At 39.5% G+C, this 16577-nt stretch overlaps 1 protein-coding gene across 4 annotated transcripts in view; it reads left to right on the top strand.

The window, feature by feature from the left end:
- PKNOX2 (PBX/knotted 1 homeobox 2) overlaps nucleotides 1-16577 on the top strand; it is a 306344-nt gene that overhangs the window by 78776 nt on the left and 210991 nt on the right. For all 4 annotated transcript variants that reach the window (XM_075280089.1, XM_075280084.1, XM_075280085.1 and 1 more), the window contains one exon: nucleotides 5652-5707. The gene's annotated coding sequence lies outside the window, so the exon portion shown is untranslated. The remainder of the gene's footprint in view (nucleotides 1-5651; nucleotides 5708-16577) is intronic.

Here is a 16577-nt window from a genome sequence, read left to right as displayed (position 1 = left end):
GACTTTCTTACGGGCTTTGGTTTTACGGCGTTCACTGTGCAACCAAAATGACATGTCCCCTGTATTCTGTGTTTCGTTACGATTCCGGGGATACCAAATTTATATGGTTTTAGTTACATTTTGACCCCTTAAAAACAAATCCAAAACTGTTAAAAAATTATTTTTTTTTGAAAAGTCGCCATATTCCGACAGCCGTAACTTTTTTATACGTGCATGTACGGGGATGTATATGGCGTCTTTTTTTGCGGGACTGGGTGTACTTTGTAGTTCTACCATTTTCAGGAAATGTTATTGCTTTGATCACTTTTTATTCAAATTTTTATCAGAATCAAAACAGTGAAAAAACGGCGGTTTGGCACTTTTGACCATTTTTCCCGCTACGGTGTTTACCGAACCGGAAAAATATCTGTATAGCTTTGTAGAGCGGGCGATTTTGGATGCGGGGATACCCAACATGTATGTGTTTCACAGTTTTTAACTACTTTTATATGTGTTCTAGGGAAAGGGGGGTGATTTGAATTTTTAATCCTTTTTTTTTTGTTTTAAATATTTTTTTTATTTTTTTAAACTTTTTTTTTTTGCATTTATTAGACCGCCTAGGGGTATTGACATGGGTGGGCGGTGTCGCGGATTGTCAGAGCGGTGGGGGTTGGCAAACATGGCTGCTCCGGAGCGTTAAAGAGAGCCTCCTGGAGTATCGTTAAGGTGAGGGGCAAAGTGGTAAAGTATATGTATATGAGATTGTGTGGGGTTAGGGGCGAGGCTGCAGACGGCAATATGAATTTTGGGGCTTGCTATGGTCCAAAGTGTGTGAGATTGCAGAGATGGTGATGTGAGTTTGGGGTTTGTGGGGGTCCTGGGAAAAACGTATGTGCGCTATTGTGACGAAAAGTAGCCTATTGCGCAATGGGGTGTATTAACTATGTTTGTGGAAAATTTCAGCCAAATCGGTCGAGCGGGTTTTGCGTGATTGACTAACAAACATCCGAACACACAAACCCACAAACATCCAAACTCACAAACTTTCACATTTATAATATTAATAGGATAGGGAGCCTATGTACCATGTACTGTAATAAAGAAGTATTGCTGTATATGGTTCGGGAGATAGGTCCCTTTGACTGCATTCTGCTATGATAGACTAAGAGCTTTGAATGTGAGAGAACTGAAATCTATTTATTTGGTAAGTTATACAAATACTGTAAAATATAACAGCAATAAGAATCATATATTATAGAAAAATCAATATGTACTACCATTAACTGTGTGCCTGTATATAATGTTAATTGTGTCTATCTGTATAAGCATGCTGCCATTGGTATATACAGTCGGTAGTATGTTTTTGAAGGGTTCTGTCAGCGGATCAGATGTCTGACTGATGACAGACATGTGAGATATGAATTACATTACTCATGCCCCTGTCTCCAGGACACAGCAAGTCAGCGCTATGTATATGAGACACCTGCTAGTTTCAGGCACACATAGCAATCCTGTTTAACTCTTTATGCTAAAGGACATTGGACAAATCAAGAGTTACTTCTGTACATTGAGGCGTTCCCCCTAAACAAGGGGATATCAAATTAAATCAATCTTCATGGTCCGAATGCTTAACTCCTTCCCACCAGAGGCAATTTTCATTAATGACTCGTCTTCTAAATTCCATATTTTTAAAAAAAAAAAATTTTTTGTTTGCAGAGCTATATGAGAGTTTAAAGGGGTTGGCCACTTTCAGACCAATATTAAGAGACAAATGTAATTGTTTGTGTAATAAAAAGTTGTACAATTTTCCAATAAACTTTCTGTATCAATTCCTCAGAGTTTTATAAATCCTTGCTTTGTGTCATTCATTCTGTTACTGCTAGTGGGTAAAGGTCTGATCATGGTCATGTGATTTACGGTCCATGGTCATGTGATGTACACACAGGTGCACAGCTCGTTACCAGCCAGATGTCTGATTATTGTGCTGCGACTATAACGAGCGGCACCTGTGTGCTCATCACATGACCATGGACTGTATGTCACATGACCATGGTCAGAATTTCATCAGCTAGAGGCAAGCAGAATGAATGACAGAAAGCAGAGATCTAAAAAGAAAACATGACAAACTGATACAGAAAGTATATTGGAAAATTGTAGATATTCTGTATGATGTACTGGGATGCTGGAAAAAAAAATTCAAAATGGGAAGGAGCTGCAGAAAAACTGCTACTTTCTTATGGTCTTTGTTTTTAAGGCATTCGCTGTGCAGCTGCTGCTACAACATTCACAAAGTTTTATAAATTTGTAGACCAGATGTTTTTTGGACATAGGGATAACTAGGGCCCCTAGAGTCTTTGACCAAGGTACTGGGGGTCTTAACTCTCACGGGTAAAATATAGAGGCGATTTGGCGGATTTGGTGGACGCTCAGTTCCAAAGCAGCTGCCATATTTAAATACCCGACATCCACCGTACTATTACAGCGGATTTTGGGAAAGGGTTAAATGGGTCTATTTAAAAAAAAAAAAAAAATCAGTCAAAGATCTGTCACCTTTGAAAACACCATTCAGCTACAGTAATTATGGAATAGCTGAAAAACACAGATTTCAAATGTAATTTTTATGTTTCTGTTCACTTGCGTTACCCTACAGCAAGCCTGTAAACATCTGAGCAGAATAGTAGAGCAGACTTCTTTAGGAGCCTGGGGGTTGCATTAGCAAGAATACAGCACATCGCCTATTTGTGGGATAACAATGGGATAATACAAATAAGTAGCTATTAAAGGGGTTTTTCAGGGAAAAATAAAGTTTACCAATGCGTTTCCTTCATTGGATAAGCTTTAATACGCTGTTACACATCTGCACTTCCTATACAATCTTCATGTCTGTCACAGGACCAGAAGGACAGAATAATGCATAGCAATGTGACCCAGAAATGTCAGACATTAACGGGTTGACTATAATGTGGTCTGTTTGGTATCCTTTTATTTTTTTCCCCAAATACTGACGTCACTGGATTGCTGAAATAAAGTCAGACTTTATTATCGGAACATTTGTGATGGTGGACAGTGCTATGGAGAATGTAACCTAAAAATGTATATTTAGAATCCCCAGAGCACTTAGGATTACCATTGCAGATTTCAGCTGGGGAGTCTCAGTTTTGTTCTATCTCTCCTGCTGAGGTTCTGACTGTTGGTCACATGACCAATGCCGGATCTGCAGCAGAAGTAGAATGGAGTCGGTGACATCATATATTCTAGAACAGCAGCAGGGGACGCAGTATGAACAGACTTCTGGTATGCCGCTATACTCTGCATCAGTAATCATTAGGGTTCTGATACTTATATAATATACTAGTAGAATGACTTGGCTTTGGACAGGTATATTTCATTTTTTGTTTGTGTAGTGGCCTCATAAAAATTGGCACTTCTCTATTTTGTATGTCTTTTGTGTGTAGTTTAAATACATTTCAATTTCTAAGAATGCTGACATCCAGTAGGGCAGTTCTGTATAGGTCCAGTCTATTTATGGCTGTGTTGTTATGGAAACCTTGTAAGTTAAAGTTGAAGTTATATTGGCTGATACACGTAATATGACTGAATATTTAAGGACTTGCGAACTGTTATTGACTAATACAAGTCATAAGTAGCTTGGTTGCTATGGAAACCTGGTGTAAAGCTGTGTGTATGTCAAGGCTGAAGAACCTGCAAGTTTCCCTTGGTCCATAAGCATCATGTGATCATGTGTATCTCAGTTTGGATGTCAGTGAAAAACCTGCAATTGGTTGTTATGGAAATCTTGAGTAAAGTTGTGTGTATGTGACCTTGTGTAACAGTGTCATCCAAAAGGCCTTGTTCCTTTAAAGATGATCTACAGCAGTAAAGAAAATGGCTGGGTTGTTATGGAGACCTGGAGTAAAACTGCGTGCCTGTGAAGACTAAGCGCCTGCAAGCTTCTATTGGCTGAAATGGGACATGTGATTGTGTGCATGGTAGTTGGCATATGAGTGAAAGACTTGCAGGCTTGTATTGGCTAATGCAGGTCATTTTTTGAGAACACTGTATCTCAGGTAAGTCCTAGAGAGCTGAGACCCTGTCTAAAACCTTCCCGGTTTGGTCCAGTCGTTTTGTCGCACAGACAGAACAGACAGACAGAAACCCATTTTTTTATATAAGACATAAATATACTATAATACAGTATATATACTACATACTACAAATTTTATATTTATACTATATATTTATAATTTTTTTTAATTTGTAAAACTTGTAGGGTATGTAAAGAAAGCTTTAATTTCCCCTGCATAACCCCTTTATGTAATCACCGTAATTGAGGGTTTTTAGACAGTCTCTTTATACCATAAAATAATGGAGTAGACAGGACTTCAGTTTCACTTGGTGCATTTATGTTTCAAACTTTTCCAACCTATTTAAACCCTGAGCACCATATTTATCAACGGGTTCCCTGCCTTGTTGATGAATATGACACACTCTGCACAGATTTGTACATGTCACTGATAATACTGTGTTTCTCCAGGCCTAGGGCTTATTTTCAGAGATGCTTTTTTTTTTTTCTATGTATAACAATCCACTCACCAGGCCTGCTCGGATCTAAAACCATTAGAGTTTGCAAGCGCCAATGGCGGATTGGCTCTAGTACACAGATCTGCATCACTCCTGTCAAAGGCGTGTCACTGTGAGGCCCATTGCTATTGCCAAATGTAGCAGTCGGCTCCCTCTGGTGTCCGCAAGCAGTCATAAGGGAGCGATGCCAGTGGGACTACCCAATATGTGTGTGCTTGGCACTACCCTATAATCAACCCTTATTGAACTATCTCGCTAATGTCTTCTTACTGATAGCTCCTTAAAGAATGTCTAATTCTTTTGGGGGTGTCTTCTTTTTTTGATGAAGGGTCTACTATATTTGTCCTACTGTATTTTATTTACTTTTTTTACATGTGTAGTGCCTGGACATTTTATTTTTTTTTTAATGAACAGCAACCATGTATTTTCGGAGTGAGGCTTATATTTCAAGTATACTCCAGAAATCCTGAAAAATCATGCTAGGGCTAATTTTGGGGGTTGGTCTTATTTTTGTAGGAACACGGTAATAATAAATTTTTTTGGTTTGATACCTTGAAAGAGGTTGTGCAGGGCTTGAAAACATGACTGCTTTTTTCTTCTCAGAAAGTGACATCACATCCGTTGGTCACAATGCAATGCCACATTTCCCATTTCTATCCCACTGAAATGAATGAGACTGAACTGCAGCATGGCCAATGGATATAATAATAATAATACATTATGATGTCACTTCCTGAAAAGAAAGTAGCCATGTTTTGAAGTCCTGCTCAACCCCTTTAAAGCACTTCCCTGCATCTTGGTAACAGCAGTGATTCAGGTAATGTGGACTAACTTCAGCAGAGCAGAAATCTGCATTTGTCATTTATATTACTACATAAATTGTGCATTGTTATTGCTATTTCCATCTTATATTTTGTAAATGTTTGTATGTTGTTCTTGAGTGTGGTCAGGTTGTAACAGCCTTATCATCATATAATCTTACGTATCAGTGATTTACAAGCTGATAATAATTTCGGTAAACTGCTGACTTTGCATATGATGATTGAGTGTTGGAGGTGAGCATTAATGATGGTTTGCTTCTTTTCTTACAGATGACCTGAGATATCAGAGATAAGGTCATGTTGTCCTCCAATCAGCACTGAGTTCAGTAAGTTGATCGTTCTGCTGTTATTTTATTAAACTGACCACATAAATGTAATGTGATTTTTATGGTATAAAAATAGTCTTTTTTTAAAGGGATTTTGCAGCCTTTAGATATTGATGATGTATCCATTCCTTACATATTAGGGATTGTCAAAATTATGTTCTAAGTTGTCATTTTTAAAAGGATTCTTTAAGCAGGTAAAATCAGTATCAAACTAATGATAGTACCTTGTAGGTTGGTTTCTACACTTTCCAAAGCTTTCTTGTTCTGCATTGCAGTTCCATTTTCATGTAATTCAGTGTTTATAGAGGACCTTTCATGTATTCCTGCACATGTGGTTTTATATACCGCTAGAAAGCCGACAGTGCGCTGAATTCAGCGCACTGTCAGTCTTCCCGGTATGTGCCCCCTTGTACTGGGGAGGCGTTACTCACAGCTCACCGTCACTGCTGGGCAGTAAGGAACGCCCCCCTTCCGACAGTACAGGGTTATGGACAAGTACTGTCAGTAGGGGCGTTCCTCACAGCTAGACTATCAGGAACACCCTTCTGACAATGGGCAGAGATCGTTGCTGAAACTAATGGCACTGATATCTCCAGCTCAATTCAGTGCACAGCCAGCTTTCTAGTGGTATATAAAACCGCATGTGCAGGAGGACATGAAAAGTCCTCTTTAATTCTTATGCAAATTAGCTGAAAAGGGCTTTAGGGGAGTTTCTTTTACTGTTGGGACTTTCCTTTCTGCTCTAGTGAACTGCCCCTAATTGCAGACAAAATGGGAGACATCGAGCATTGGGGAGTTGTAGCTGGGCATGAGTTTGGGACAGTTATCTAAAGCAGAGAATGAAGCCCCAGTTGGAGAAGAAGCACCCCTAAAGCCCTTTTCAGACAATTTGCATAATAATAAAATTAAGATTTTCATGAAAATGGAGCTGCAATGCAAAATAAGAAAGGCATCTTTGGAAAGTGTACAAGCAAAATAAGAAAGGCATCTTTGGAAATTGTACAAGCTGCCCTACAGTGGTACTTTTACTAGATTTTCATTTTCCTGCTGACAGATTCCCTTTAAGGCTAAGGCCCCACATTGTGTAAAATATGCTTTTTTGTAGAAAATTGTACTGTGGTTTTTTTTAGCCAAACACAGGAGTGTCTAACCCCTTCTGCTCAACCCACTCCTGGCTTTGGTGCAATATCTGCAACAAAAAAGCGCAATTTTTCCACAACATGGGGCCTTAGCCTAAGGGGATTGTTATTGTAAGCTGAAAGGCAATTCACATTTAGGCACTTTCTTCCACAGGAAAGTGTCTGGTCCCCAGCTATCCATAGAGCTACAGCTCCAGGTCTCTTCTATGCTTGGTATGAATGCAACAATGGCACGCATGCTTGACTATGACTCCATTACCAACTATAACGCTGCTGGAGATCGCAGTTGCAGAAGTTGTTGTCATGCACTCTTTTATATTTGATTTCTTAAGAGAAGTGCAGGGAAATATTAACCCAACTAAAAAGGCAGGCTATAGGTGTCACCTAGAGGCGCTGGTAAATGTGTTTTATGCTATAGGAAGGTGTTTTTTTCATGGTTGTGGAAAGTGTAGATCTCAGATGAGAGCATCATCTCCCCTGTTATGATGTCCTGGACTCTGGGGGGTTCATTAATTAGCATTGTGTATTCAGAATATGATTATGCATCAAGAGAGATTCTTTGAAGAATAATTTTGTTGTTTTCTATGTAGCATGTTTAGCTTTTGTCATTGAAACCTACATGAATTGTATTTTCATAAGGCTGTTGATGTCAGATGGGGCATATTCAGACCCTCATATTTAATCTACTAGTTATAGTCTATTCTCAATAAAATACTATTACTATTTCAATCTGCTAGTGTAACCTGATCTGCTCCACTGTCTAGTTTAGATGTGGTTGTCTGGTGCTGGACTTCATTGGCTCCATTATCATCTTAAAACCTGGGTCTACTGTTGTGTGCAGGGCCCGGCTGATCACTTTCATGACTATCCCTTAGTTTGAAGAGTTTAAGGCTCCTTTTTCCAGTTTATTGTTTAATATTGAATATGCATTTACTCAAATGTTTTCCATGTAAGTCATTTTTTTTTGTTTCAATGACATTACATTTATCTGAAATCTTAACTGACTATTGGGAAGATGTGAACTTATGAGTAATATTTACACCCACACTAAATGTAGTGATACTTCTATCCAGATTTCTGTCACTTTGCTATCCTGACTGTGTGGGTGGTCTGTGCAGCTGGAACACTGATGAGATCTTCTTTACTAACAGAAGGAGGTTTTAATAATTCTTTAATTATTTGTTTTATGGAAAGTGACATCACATATGTCTCAAGAGAATCTATAATGGAGTTTGTCTAGTTTGAAACTGACTTTATTAGTAAAGAAAAATAAACTTAGTGTAAGAGATGCCTGTAAAGTTACCTTGTTATTGTAATACAATGTAATACATTGAATGGCATCATCAACCTAACATCTAACCAGTAGGGTTGAGCTAATCTTGAGATTTCAAGATCATTTTTAAAATCCGATTTTTGATCATTTTCCAGGCGATCCCGATCATGAAATTTGCTCGATCGCCGATCATGATCCGATGGTTCCCGATCCCGATTGCTCAACCCTACTAACCAGTTCTGCATCTGTAGGAAATATTTCTGACTAATTTGTTGGTAGGAATAGTGTATTGCTTTGACTATAGATTACATATCACGTTAATATGGCAGTGTAAATTTGGAAAATATATAAAAGTACAATATATGTAGCAGGGGAAATGCAAATACAATTAGTAATGCCTTTACCTCTTTATCATTTAGGCACAGATAGTCTTTCGTCTTCATGTAAATGATGTTGACACATAAAGGAATACTTTCTTGTCTGTAATGTCTCTACCTAATTCTTTGTAAATAGACTAGGTACACATTGTGTTGCCTCTCCATCACTCTCTGTAAACAGTGTATGAATAGGTAACACTGCTTTCTTTCTTTCTTTCTTTCTTTCTTTCTTTCTTTCTTTCTTTCTTTCTTTCTTTCTTTCTTTCTTTCTTTCTCTATAGTGGCAACATATTCTGCAGTATTTTACAATTAAAGGCTATGAATACTGCCAATATCACACTTTACAACAAACTACAATAAACTTATTTAAACGTGAAGACTCTTCTTTTAATAGCTTAACCTTCCAAACTGCTCTGAATAAACTGTGTTAGAGGTTTGGGCATAAGTGCATTACAGATTACTCCAAGAAGGATACATTCAGGGAGACTGCAGAGGGAGCAGTCACTTTAACTCCGGAGCAACAGGGGCTACAGCCATGACCTTGGTCTTGTTTTAAAGCCAATAAGACCAAGATCATGTCTATAGTTCAAATAGATTTTGAGATATTCTGGTTAAAGAGGACCTGCTTATACTTGCCGCTACAATTTAACCAGTATACAGGAGAACATGAGCAGCATACAGAGTGGAGTGAGGGGAAAATTATTTGGTTACTAGCATCTGCCCATGACTTCATCTGCGGGTTTGCGGTGGCGCTGAGCCGGTAATATTTAGGCATGCGCCGTTGGTTTGGACCCGCCGTGCGCCGCCACGTCCACCCCTGCCCCTGCTACATATGCTCCTCACCTGGCCCCGCGGCCTCTCTATCTACTGGTTACCAGCTTTGCAAGGCTTCCGGCTGTCTGAGCAAATGGCTGAATATAGGGAGTGAAGGAAAGATCTGAGGTGAACATAAGCCCATCATCATTTCCAGGACTCCTCCTCCAAAGGGCGGTTACACCAAATATTGATTTGATTTAGATTTCTCTTTTGTTCAATCCCTTCATTTTGTTAATTGACAAAAATCTATTTTCTATTTTTGAAAGCATTCTTGTGTTGCAGCATTTCTTCCACACCTGCCTAAGACTTTTGCATAGTACTGTATATCTGTATAGAGTAGTTTCACCCTGTAAATAGTCTAAGCACAGATGTAATGAGGTCACCATGAAGTGACTGGTGGGCTTATACACCTTGATATTATTTATATTGAGTTTCATATTTTGCTGAAAAGCATCAATGTATAATACTGGGTTGTCCATGTCTACCTTTTTTTTCTCCTAAATGTTGTAAGCACAGATAGTGCTGCCTCCCTGTCTTTCCCATTAAATATGGTAGCAGATATGGTAATGCTAACCTTTCTCATTCATTCATACAAGACAATAAAAAGAGAAGCGTGGCCAGTGGGCTCCAAAACTCTAAAATTCTAAGTTTCATTCTATTTGTTATAATTGCATATTTAATGAAAGGGGTTGTCCCATCTCCTGTTTTCCACCACTCCCAGTGATTTCCACACAGCACCAATAGCCTGAACTGTCACTCAGCAGAGATTGTATCTCCATGCACATTTCATAGCACGATTAGGATGCTCTGGCTCCTATTCTATATGGCATTTCACAATGAGTACAGGGGTGAGGATTTTGTGTTTTGTATTATATACTATATTGGACGCAGAGAGAATATAATATAATAAAACTGTTTTAATCCCAACAGGGAATTTTTTTGCCATAATACAAGCCCCCTCATAAAACACACAAATATGTACATAAATAAGTAGTCGGGCAGAAGCATGATCCCATATTCACAAGCCTGAACTCCTCCTCCTAAGAGAGACAGGAATGAATTTACCTGTTAAGTCCCTGGTTCTATAGCAGAGTCATGGCTAGGAACTTAGACAATGAACGGTCAACAATGTAGAGACTTAAGTGGCCATATCAGAACGGCCAAGCAAGTTTGCTAAAGGCATGTATTTAAAAGGACATTTTATTTGCCGTGGTTTACAAACTACAAATACCCCTTTAACCGTTGGCTTGTAGAATTGAAGGGTGAAGACATTTCTATAGTTCTCACCTTTAACAAACTTATCATATATCTGTAGTGGAGAGGGATAACCTGCGGCACTACTTCTTTTACTAAAATCACATCAGATCAGCACCTTTCTTTAATAGCATCCCATACATCTGAGTCGGACCATAGTTTCCATCCAAACCTGTTTATGCAATCTAAATTGCTTCTGACCCTAAAACATTGAATGTGCTCTGATGTTTACACAGCTGTAGATAAGCCCAACAACAATAATGAAATATCGATATGTGAGTAGAGACAAGGTACCGTAGGGGATAGATTTATTAGTGGTATATAAGGCGCACATTATTTTAAGGTGGGATATGTGACTATTTAAGCGGAAGTCTAAGACTATACACACATGAACGCTAAAAAAAACTGGCTATGAAAAAAGACAAATGGTCCTTTTTTTTCATGGCCATTTTGCATTCATGGGGAATCCGTTTTCATGGATCCCTCATAGAATGGACAGATATTTTTTGACAGTCTGTTAAAATATACCATAGAAGTAGCCATGCGAATAGACGCATTGGAATCAATGTGTTCTAAAAATGGCCATTTTTGACATTCGTGTGAATAAGGCCAAACATGAGTATCTACAGTTTATGTAATTTCGACTACTTTTCTGAACCTTTCAATTTCCATGTGTAGTGACTGAGAAACATGAATACTTTTTAATGGGTTTTATTGTAAATGAGTTGCATTATGGGTAAATGGAGTTCACTTCCTAGCTTTATTTATGGTTCTTGAAGGTTTCATCTTACTTTATATTGTGCTTTGTTATACCAGTACTGGAGATGTGGGTTACTAGCTGAATATTAATTTCTAAGAAATCATGTTTGTCATTTATTATGTTAAATATAAAAGCCCTGTAATGTCTCAAGAGCATGATAATAATAATAATAATAATAATAATAATAATAATAATAATGATAATCTCCATAATGTCCACACTTCTGGGAAGACATTTTACAATTGTTTGGAGTGACTCTGGGAAATTTGGCCCATTCAACCATTTGTTATGAGGCCACCTATGTTGGACAAGAAGGCCTGGCTCGCAATCTAGTTTATTGCAAAGGTGTTTGATGGGGTTGAGGTCAGAGATTTGTGCAGACCAGTCACCTTCTTCCACACCAAACTCACCCAACCATGCCTTCATGGACTCCATCCAAGAGCTGCTGATGTAAGGCTTGCATGAAGCTGCCTGGCCATGGAAACTATTAAAGGGGGATTCATTATGGGATTTTAAATTCTTGCCATGATATTAATAACTCATTAATTATTAATTTCATATCTCTTTTTTCCTTATATTAACGCTTTATTACCTCCCACAATATGCCAATATATATTCAGTGTAGGATAATAAAATACATTTATTAACTAAGACAAATACAATAAAAGTAAATATAAACTCACAATACAATATCAAGAATCCAAAACAAAGTTACCTCAAAGGGTACATTAAACCCACCCACAACTATAAGGATCTTAGAAACACTCTCACACACATGTAACCCCTTGACCCATCTAACAGTTACTTATTCCTATGCTTAAGGGGACATAAGAGGAGCGGGTTAGGGCTCATTCACATCTGCGCCCGGCACTCCGTTCTGCAGGTTTCCGTTTCCTGCACAAAATAGAGCAGGAGAAGGAAACCTGCCAACATCTTTCAAACCCATTCTTTTGAATGGGTTTGAAAAGTGTCCGGCCGTGTGCGCCGGGGAGCGTTTTATGCGCTCTGCGGTGAAACAGTTTTTTTTAAACCGGACACAAAGTCGGACATACAGTACTCTGTGTCCGGTTTTAAAAAAACAGTTTCGCCACGGAGAGCTCAAAATGCTCACCGGCGCTCACGGCTGTACTCGGCATGATAGGTTTCCATCTTCTGCATGCAGAAGATGGAAACCTCAGAACGGAGTCCAGACGCTGGTGTGAACCCAGCGTAAGATATGAAAGTAGCAGCAATAGAGGAAGATAGCGCCTTTAGGGGAAGGAGAAGAGAACAGAGGAATCAGGAGGGAAGACAGGGTTAACTAAGAATCAGTTCTTGCTTCTACAGGGAACCAAGGAGAAAAAATATAAGTAAAGGGAATGAAGGCGATCTACTAAGACTGCTGGTGCTCTGGTGGTCAATGATCTGTTGTCTGAATGCAGGACTTCTGGTGGTGAGGAGGTTTCCTCTGGTGGGGCTTTTTTCTTCCTCATATAATGCTTGCTCTCTCACCTTAACCCTCTTTTTTAGCCATGTTATGGCCATTGACTAGAATGTGGCCTATCCGGATTGGTCATACCATTAGATAATTGTACATTTCTGATGGAATGTGTTTGTTTCCAAATAAGGAAAGTTGTAATATGTCATCTTTTTATTCTGACATTTATAACGTGTCCTCAAGCAACCACTTACAAGTCCAGTACTGTTCTTTGGGTTTATACACAAAGGAACTGGTAATAATGATACATGATTTTACATTTACCCGATAATTATAGGTCATAGTTTAAATCCCCCCTCCAGCTGCCCCAGTTTAAACTGGGAGCAATTAGAGAGGGACATTACATTGGGACAGCCGGAGAGTGACATTAAACCATGGGGGCAACTAGAGGGGGACATTAATGCCCCCAGTTTAATGTCCCCCTCTTGTTGCCTCCAGTTTAATGTCCCCCTCCAGCTACCCACAGGTTTAATGTTTCCCTCAATTTGCCCCCAGTTTAATGTCCCCCTCCAGTATCCCCCAGTTTAATGCAATTCTTCATCTGCTCACACGTTTTATTGCCCCCTCTATCTGCCCCCAAAGTTTAATGTCCTCCTCTATCTGCCCCCAGAGTTTAATGTCCCTCTCATATGGCCCCAGTATGTTGTCCCCCCTGCATCTGCTGCAAAAGTTTAACATAAAAAACACTGATACTCACCTCTCATCGCTCCCCTTCTGCGCAGTCTGCAGTCTTTTGTCCCGGGAGCTACAGGCGCAATGTGAGTGACATCATCACATCATGTCTACAGCTCCTGGAGCTGGAGCACACGGGCACAGTGGTGAGGCATGGGATGTCCGCTCCTGCTTTACCACTGTATTCAACTCATCTGCGTCCTCTTTTCAGACCACAGAGTATAATGATCGGAGACCCAGGGGAGAGTACAAACATAAAAAACAATGTTGCTTACCTCCCCTGTCCCTCCAATCATACTACTCTAGGGTCTTTTCATAATGATAGCAGTGTTTGTGGGTTTTGCTGGCCCACAAACTTACTTACCGATCCCCGCTCCTGCTCACAGCCGCCTCTGCAGAAGGGAAAGCACAGGCAGCCATGAGCAGTAGCAGGGATTGATAAGTAAATAGGGCCCATTACCTGCTGGGGTTAGTCCAACAGGTAATGTCCTATTAAAAAAAAAAAAAAAAAAAAATCATCAATGGCCCAGCGGGCCCCCTAATGTCTCAGACCCTGTGGCAGCTGCTACCTCGGTATTTATGCCACTGTGTGTATGGGTGATTTGGGAGGAAAGCTGTCTGCTCAGAGCTGCTGTTGGTCTATGAGAACTTTTAATCACTAGCTCTATGGAAGAAAGAGATTCAGATTTTGGTAAGATTTTGCACTTCACAAAGGTAAGCGATAACAGTCGTACAACGGATTCCAGTGAAGTAGAGCGTCAACTTTCTAAATGAGCAGCTTTGTTTAATCATACCCCCTGTCCAGATGAGCATTGTCTTTTGAATAATTTTGTTTGCCTAACGAGATTTCACTAATTAAATCTCCTTTTAGATGGTGTGACTCTTGCCGCAGGGGAAGAGAGCTTTTCTGAGCCCTGTGAGCACACATTTCTACTCCATTTCAGGATGGCAAAACATGGCGTTTTGCGATTTTAGCACAGGCTTTAAAATTAATTAGTTTTCTTTTCTTTTTGTTGCAGTCAAAAGGTACCTTGTTTTCTGAGACCACTTTTAATAACCTCTCTTGTTTTACAAGCCACTTTAATTCCAGACTGCCTACTACTCCAATTCCCGCTGTGGCTTGTCCACCCCACTGTTTCCCTGTAGGCTCGTTGTGCCGAATTACAGATGTAATGGACAGTTATGGTCCGACTGCCTGCTTTTTATTTTTTTATTTTTTTTACTTTAATACCTTAATTGGCATTTCCAAACGACCATTAATCAAATGTGTTTTGATTTTCTTGAATGTAAGCCGTACAATGAAATTCTTTACATACTGCACATAGTAAAAACACACAAAAATAGATCTTGTAGGGTGTAAAGTAAAACTTTAGTTTTGGAAAAGTTTTCAATTGTATATTCCCAGTCTGTATGCCCTGTTTGGATATACCTTTATGGTTTGGTGTACATGAGATTATGCCTGGTCTTTGTCCTGTGGAGGGCAGCACTATGTGAATGCGTTTACCCCTAAGGTTCACATGTGATCCCGAAATTCCCAGTTGGATATCACTGTACTATTTGTCTATATTTTTGCTAGTTTTCAAGCACGTTGCAGCCATAATTAATCTCTTCTTCAACAAGTTTGGTAGAGTCTTCAGTTTACTGCCTTGAGCATTAAATAATTTACTTAGAATTTTTTGGGATACCACAAAGTAATGCTAGTTGGTTATTATACAAAAATATTTCTCTTGGTTTTTCTTTGATTTTCAGACCTCTGACTTCATCTCATATTTCTTCGCCCACCTTTTGAGCCCCCAAACCTTCATCTAACGTCCCGTCTATAGTAAGAACAGGATTCTGGGCGCGCAGCCAGGCGTTTTAATCAGTCGTACTCGCTCAAAGTGTAGGATTTCAGGCCACCTGTTGAGATGGCTTCAGCCTTGATTTTCAGATGCATCTCATAGAGACGGCACACTGTTCTGCTTCCTAAAGTGTTTTCTGTTAAAAATAAATCTAATTTTTGATGTTTTTTCTTAATGAAGATAACTTGCAAATCCTACATTTATTTTTAAAACCTACAGTTAACATTTTAAATGATCCACTATGGGAAAGGTCAGGACATTCTGCCAAGGTGCAAGACTCGGCCCCAGAGTCAGAACTCTGTTAGTACTTTCATTACTTAAAGGGATCCTATTAATGAAACTCAACTTTTTCTCACTAACACATCGGAATAGCCTTAAGAAAGGCTATTCTTCTCCTACTTTTAGATGTCTTCTCCGCGCCGCCATTCGGTATAAATCCTGGTTTTTGTCAGTATGCAAATTAGTTCTCTCGCAGCACTGGGGGCAGGCCCTAACACTCAAACAGCATGCCCGCTGGCGACTTTTGGCTGGCGGGCATGCACAGTCAGCTTTGCCCGAGGCCTAGAAGTTTGAAGCCAGTGCCAGAAGAAGACACATGAAGAGATCGTTCCTGAAGAAAATGGAGGCAGTCCTGGAGAGTTCTATCACAGCATTGGGGACACCCTCAGTGCTGTTTGAGCGCTGGGGACCTCCCCCAGTGCTGCAAGAGAACTCATTTGCATACCAATGGAAAACTGGGATTTATACTGAACGGCGGCGCGGAGAAGACATCTAAAGGTAGGAGAAGAATAGCCTTTCTTAAGGCTATTCTGACGTGTTAGTGAGAAAAAAATTGAGTGTTAATGATAGGATCCCTTTAAATATGTTGACCTTAGCAGTTATAGGAGTTTATAGTGATGTGATCCCTCCAAAACAACACATTAATCTAGCCCATTACAATAATGGTAATTTTGATAATATTAATTAATTAATAAATTATATTTAATTGATGCTAGGTTCACACTACCATTGTCTCTCCATTTGAGGACCCGAACAATGGAAAAGCGTACCACAAAAACAGCAGTGACTTGCAGACCATTGACTATAATGGTGGTCTGTAAGGTGGAAAAAGTAATCTGTCATCGGCAGCACGGTGGCTCTGTGGTCAGATCTGGAGTCCTGAGTTCAAATTCTGCCAAAGACAACAACTGCAAGGAGTTTGTATGTTCTCCCAGTGTTTGCATGGGTTCCTCCCACACTCCAAAGACATACTGATAAGAAA

This window comes from Leptodactylus fuscus, chromosome 6 (genome assembly GCF_031893055.1).
Source record: "Leptodactylus fuscus isolate aLepFus1 chromosome 6, aLepFus1.hap2, whole genome shotgun sequence".
Classification (NCBI taxonomy): Eukaryota; Metazoa; Chordata; class Amphibia; order Anura; family Leptodactylidae; genus Leptodactylus; species Leptodactylus fuscus.
Note: the sequence above shows the minus strand (reverse complement) of the source record. Positions and strands in the feature narration are given on the sequence as shown.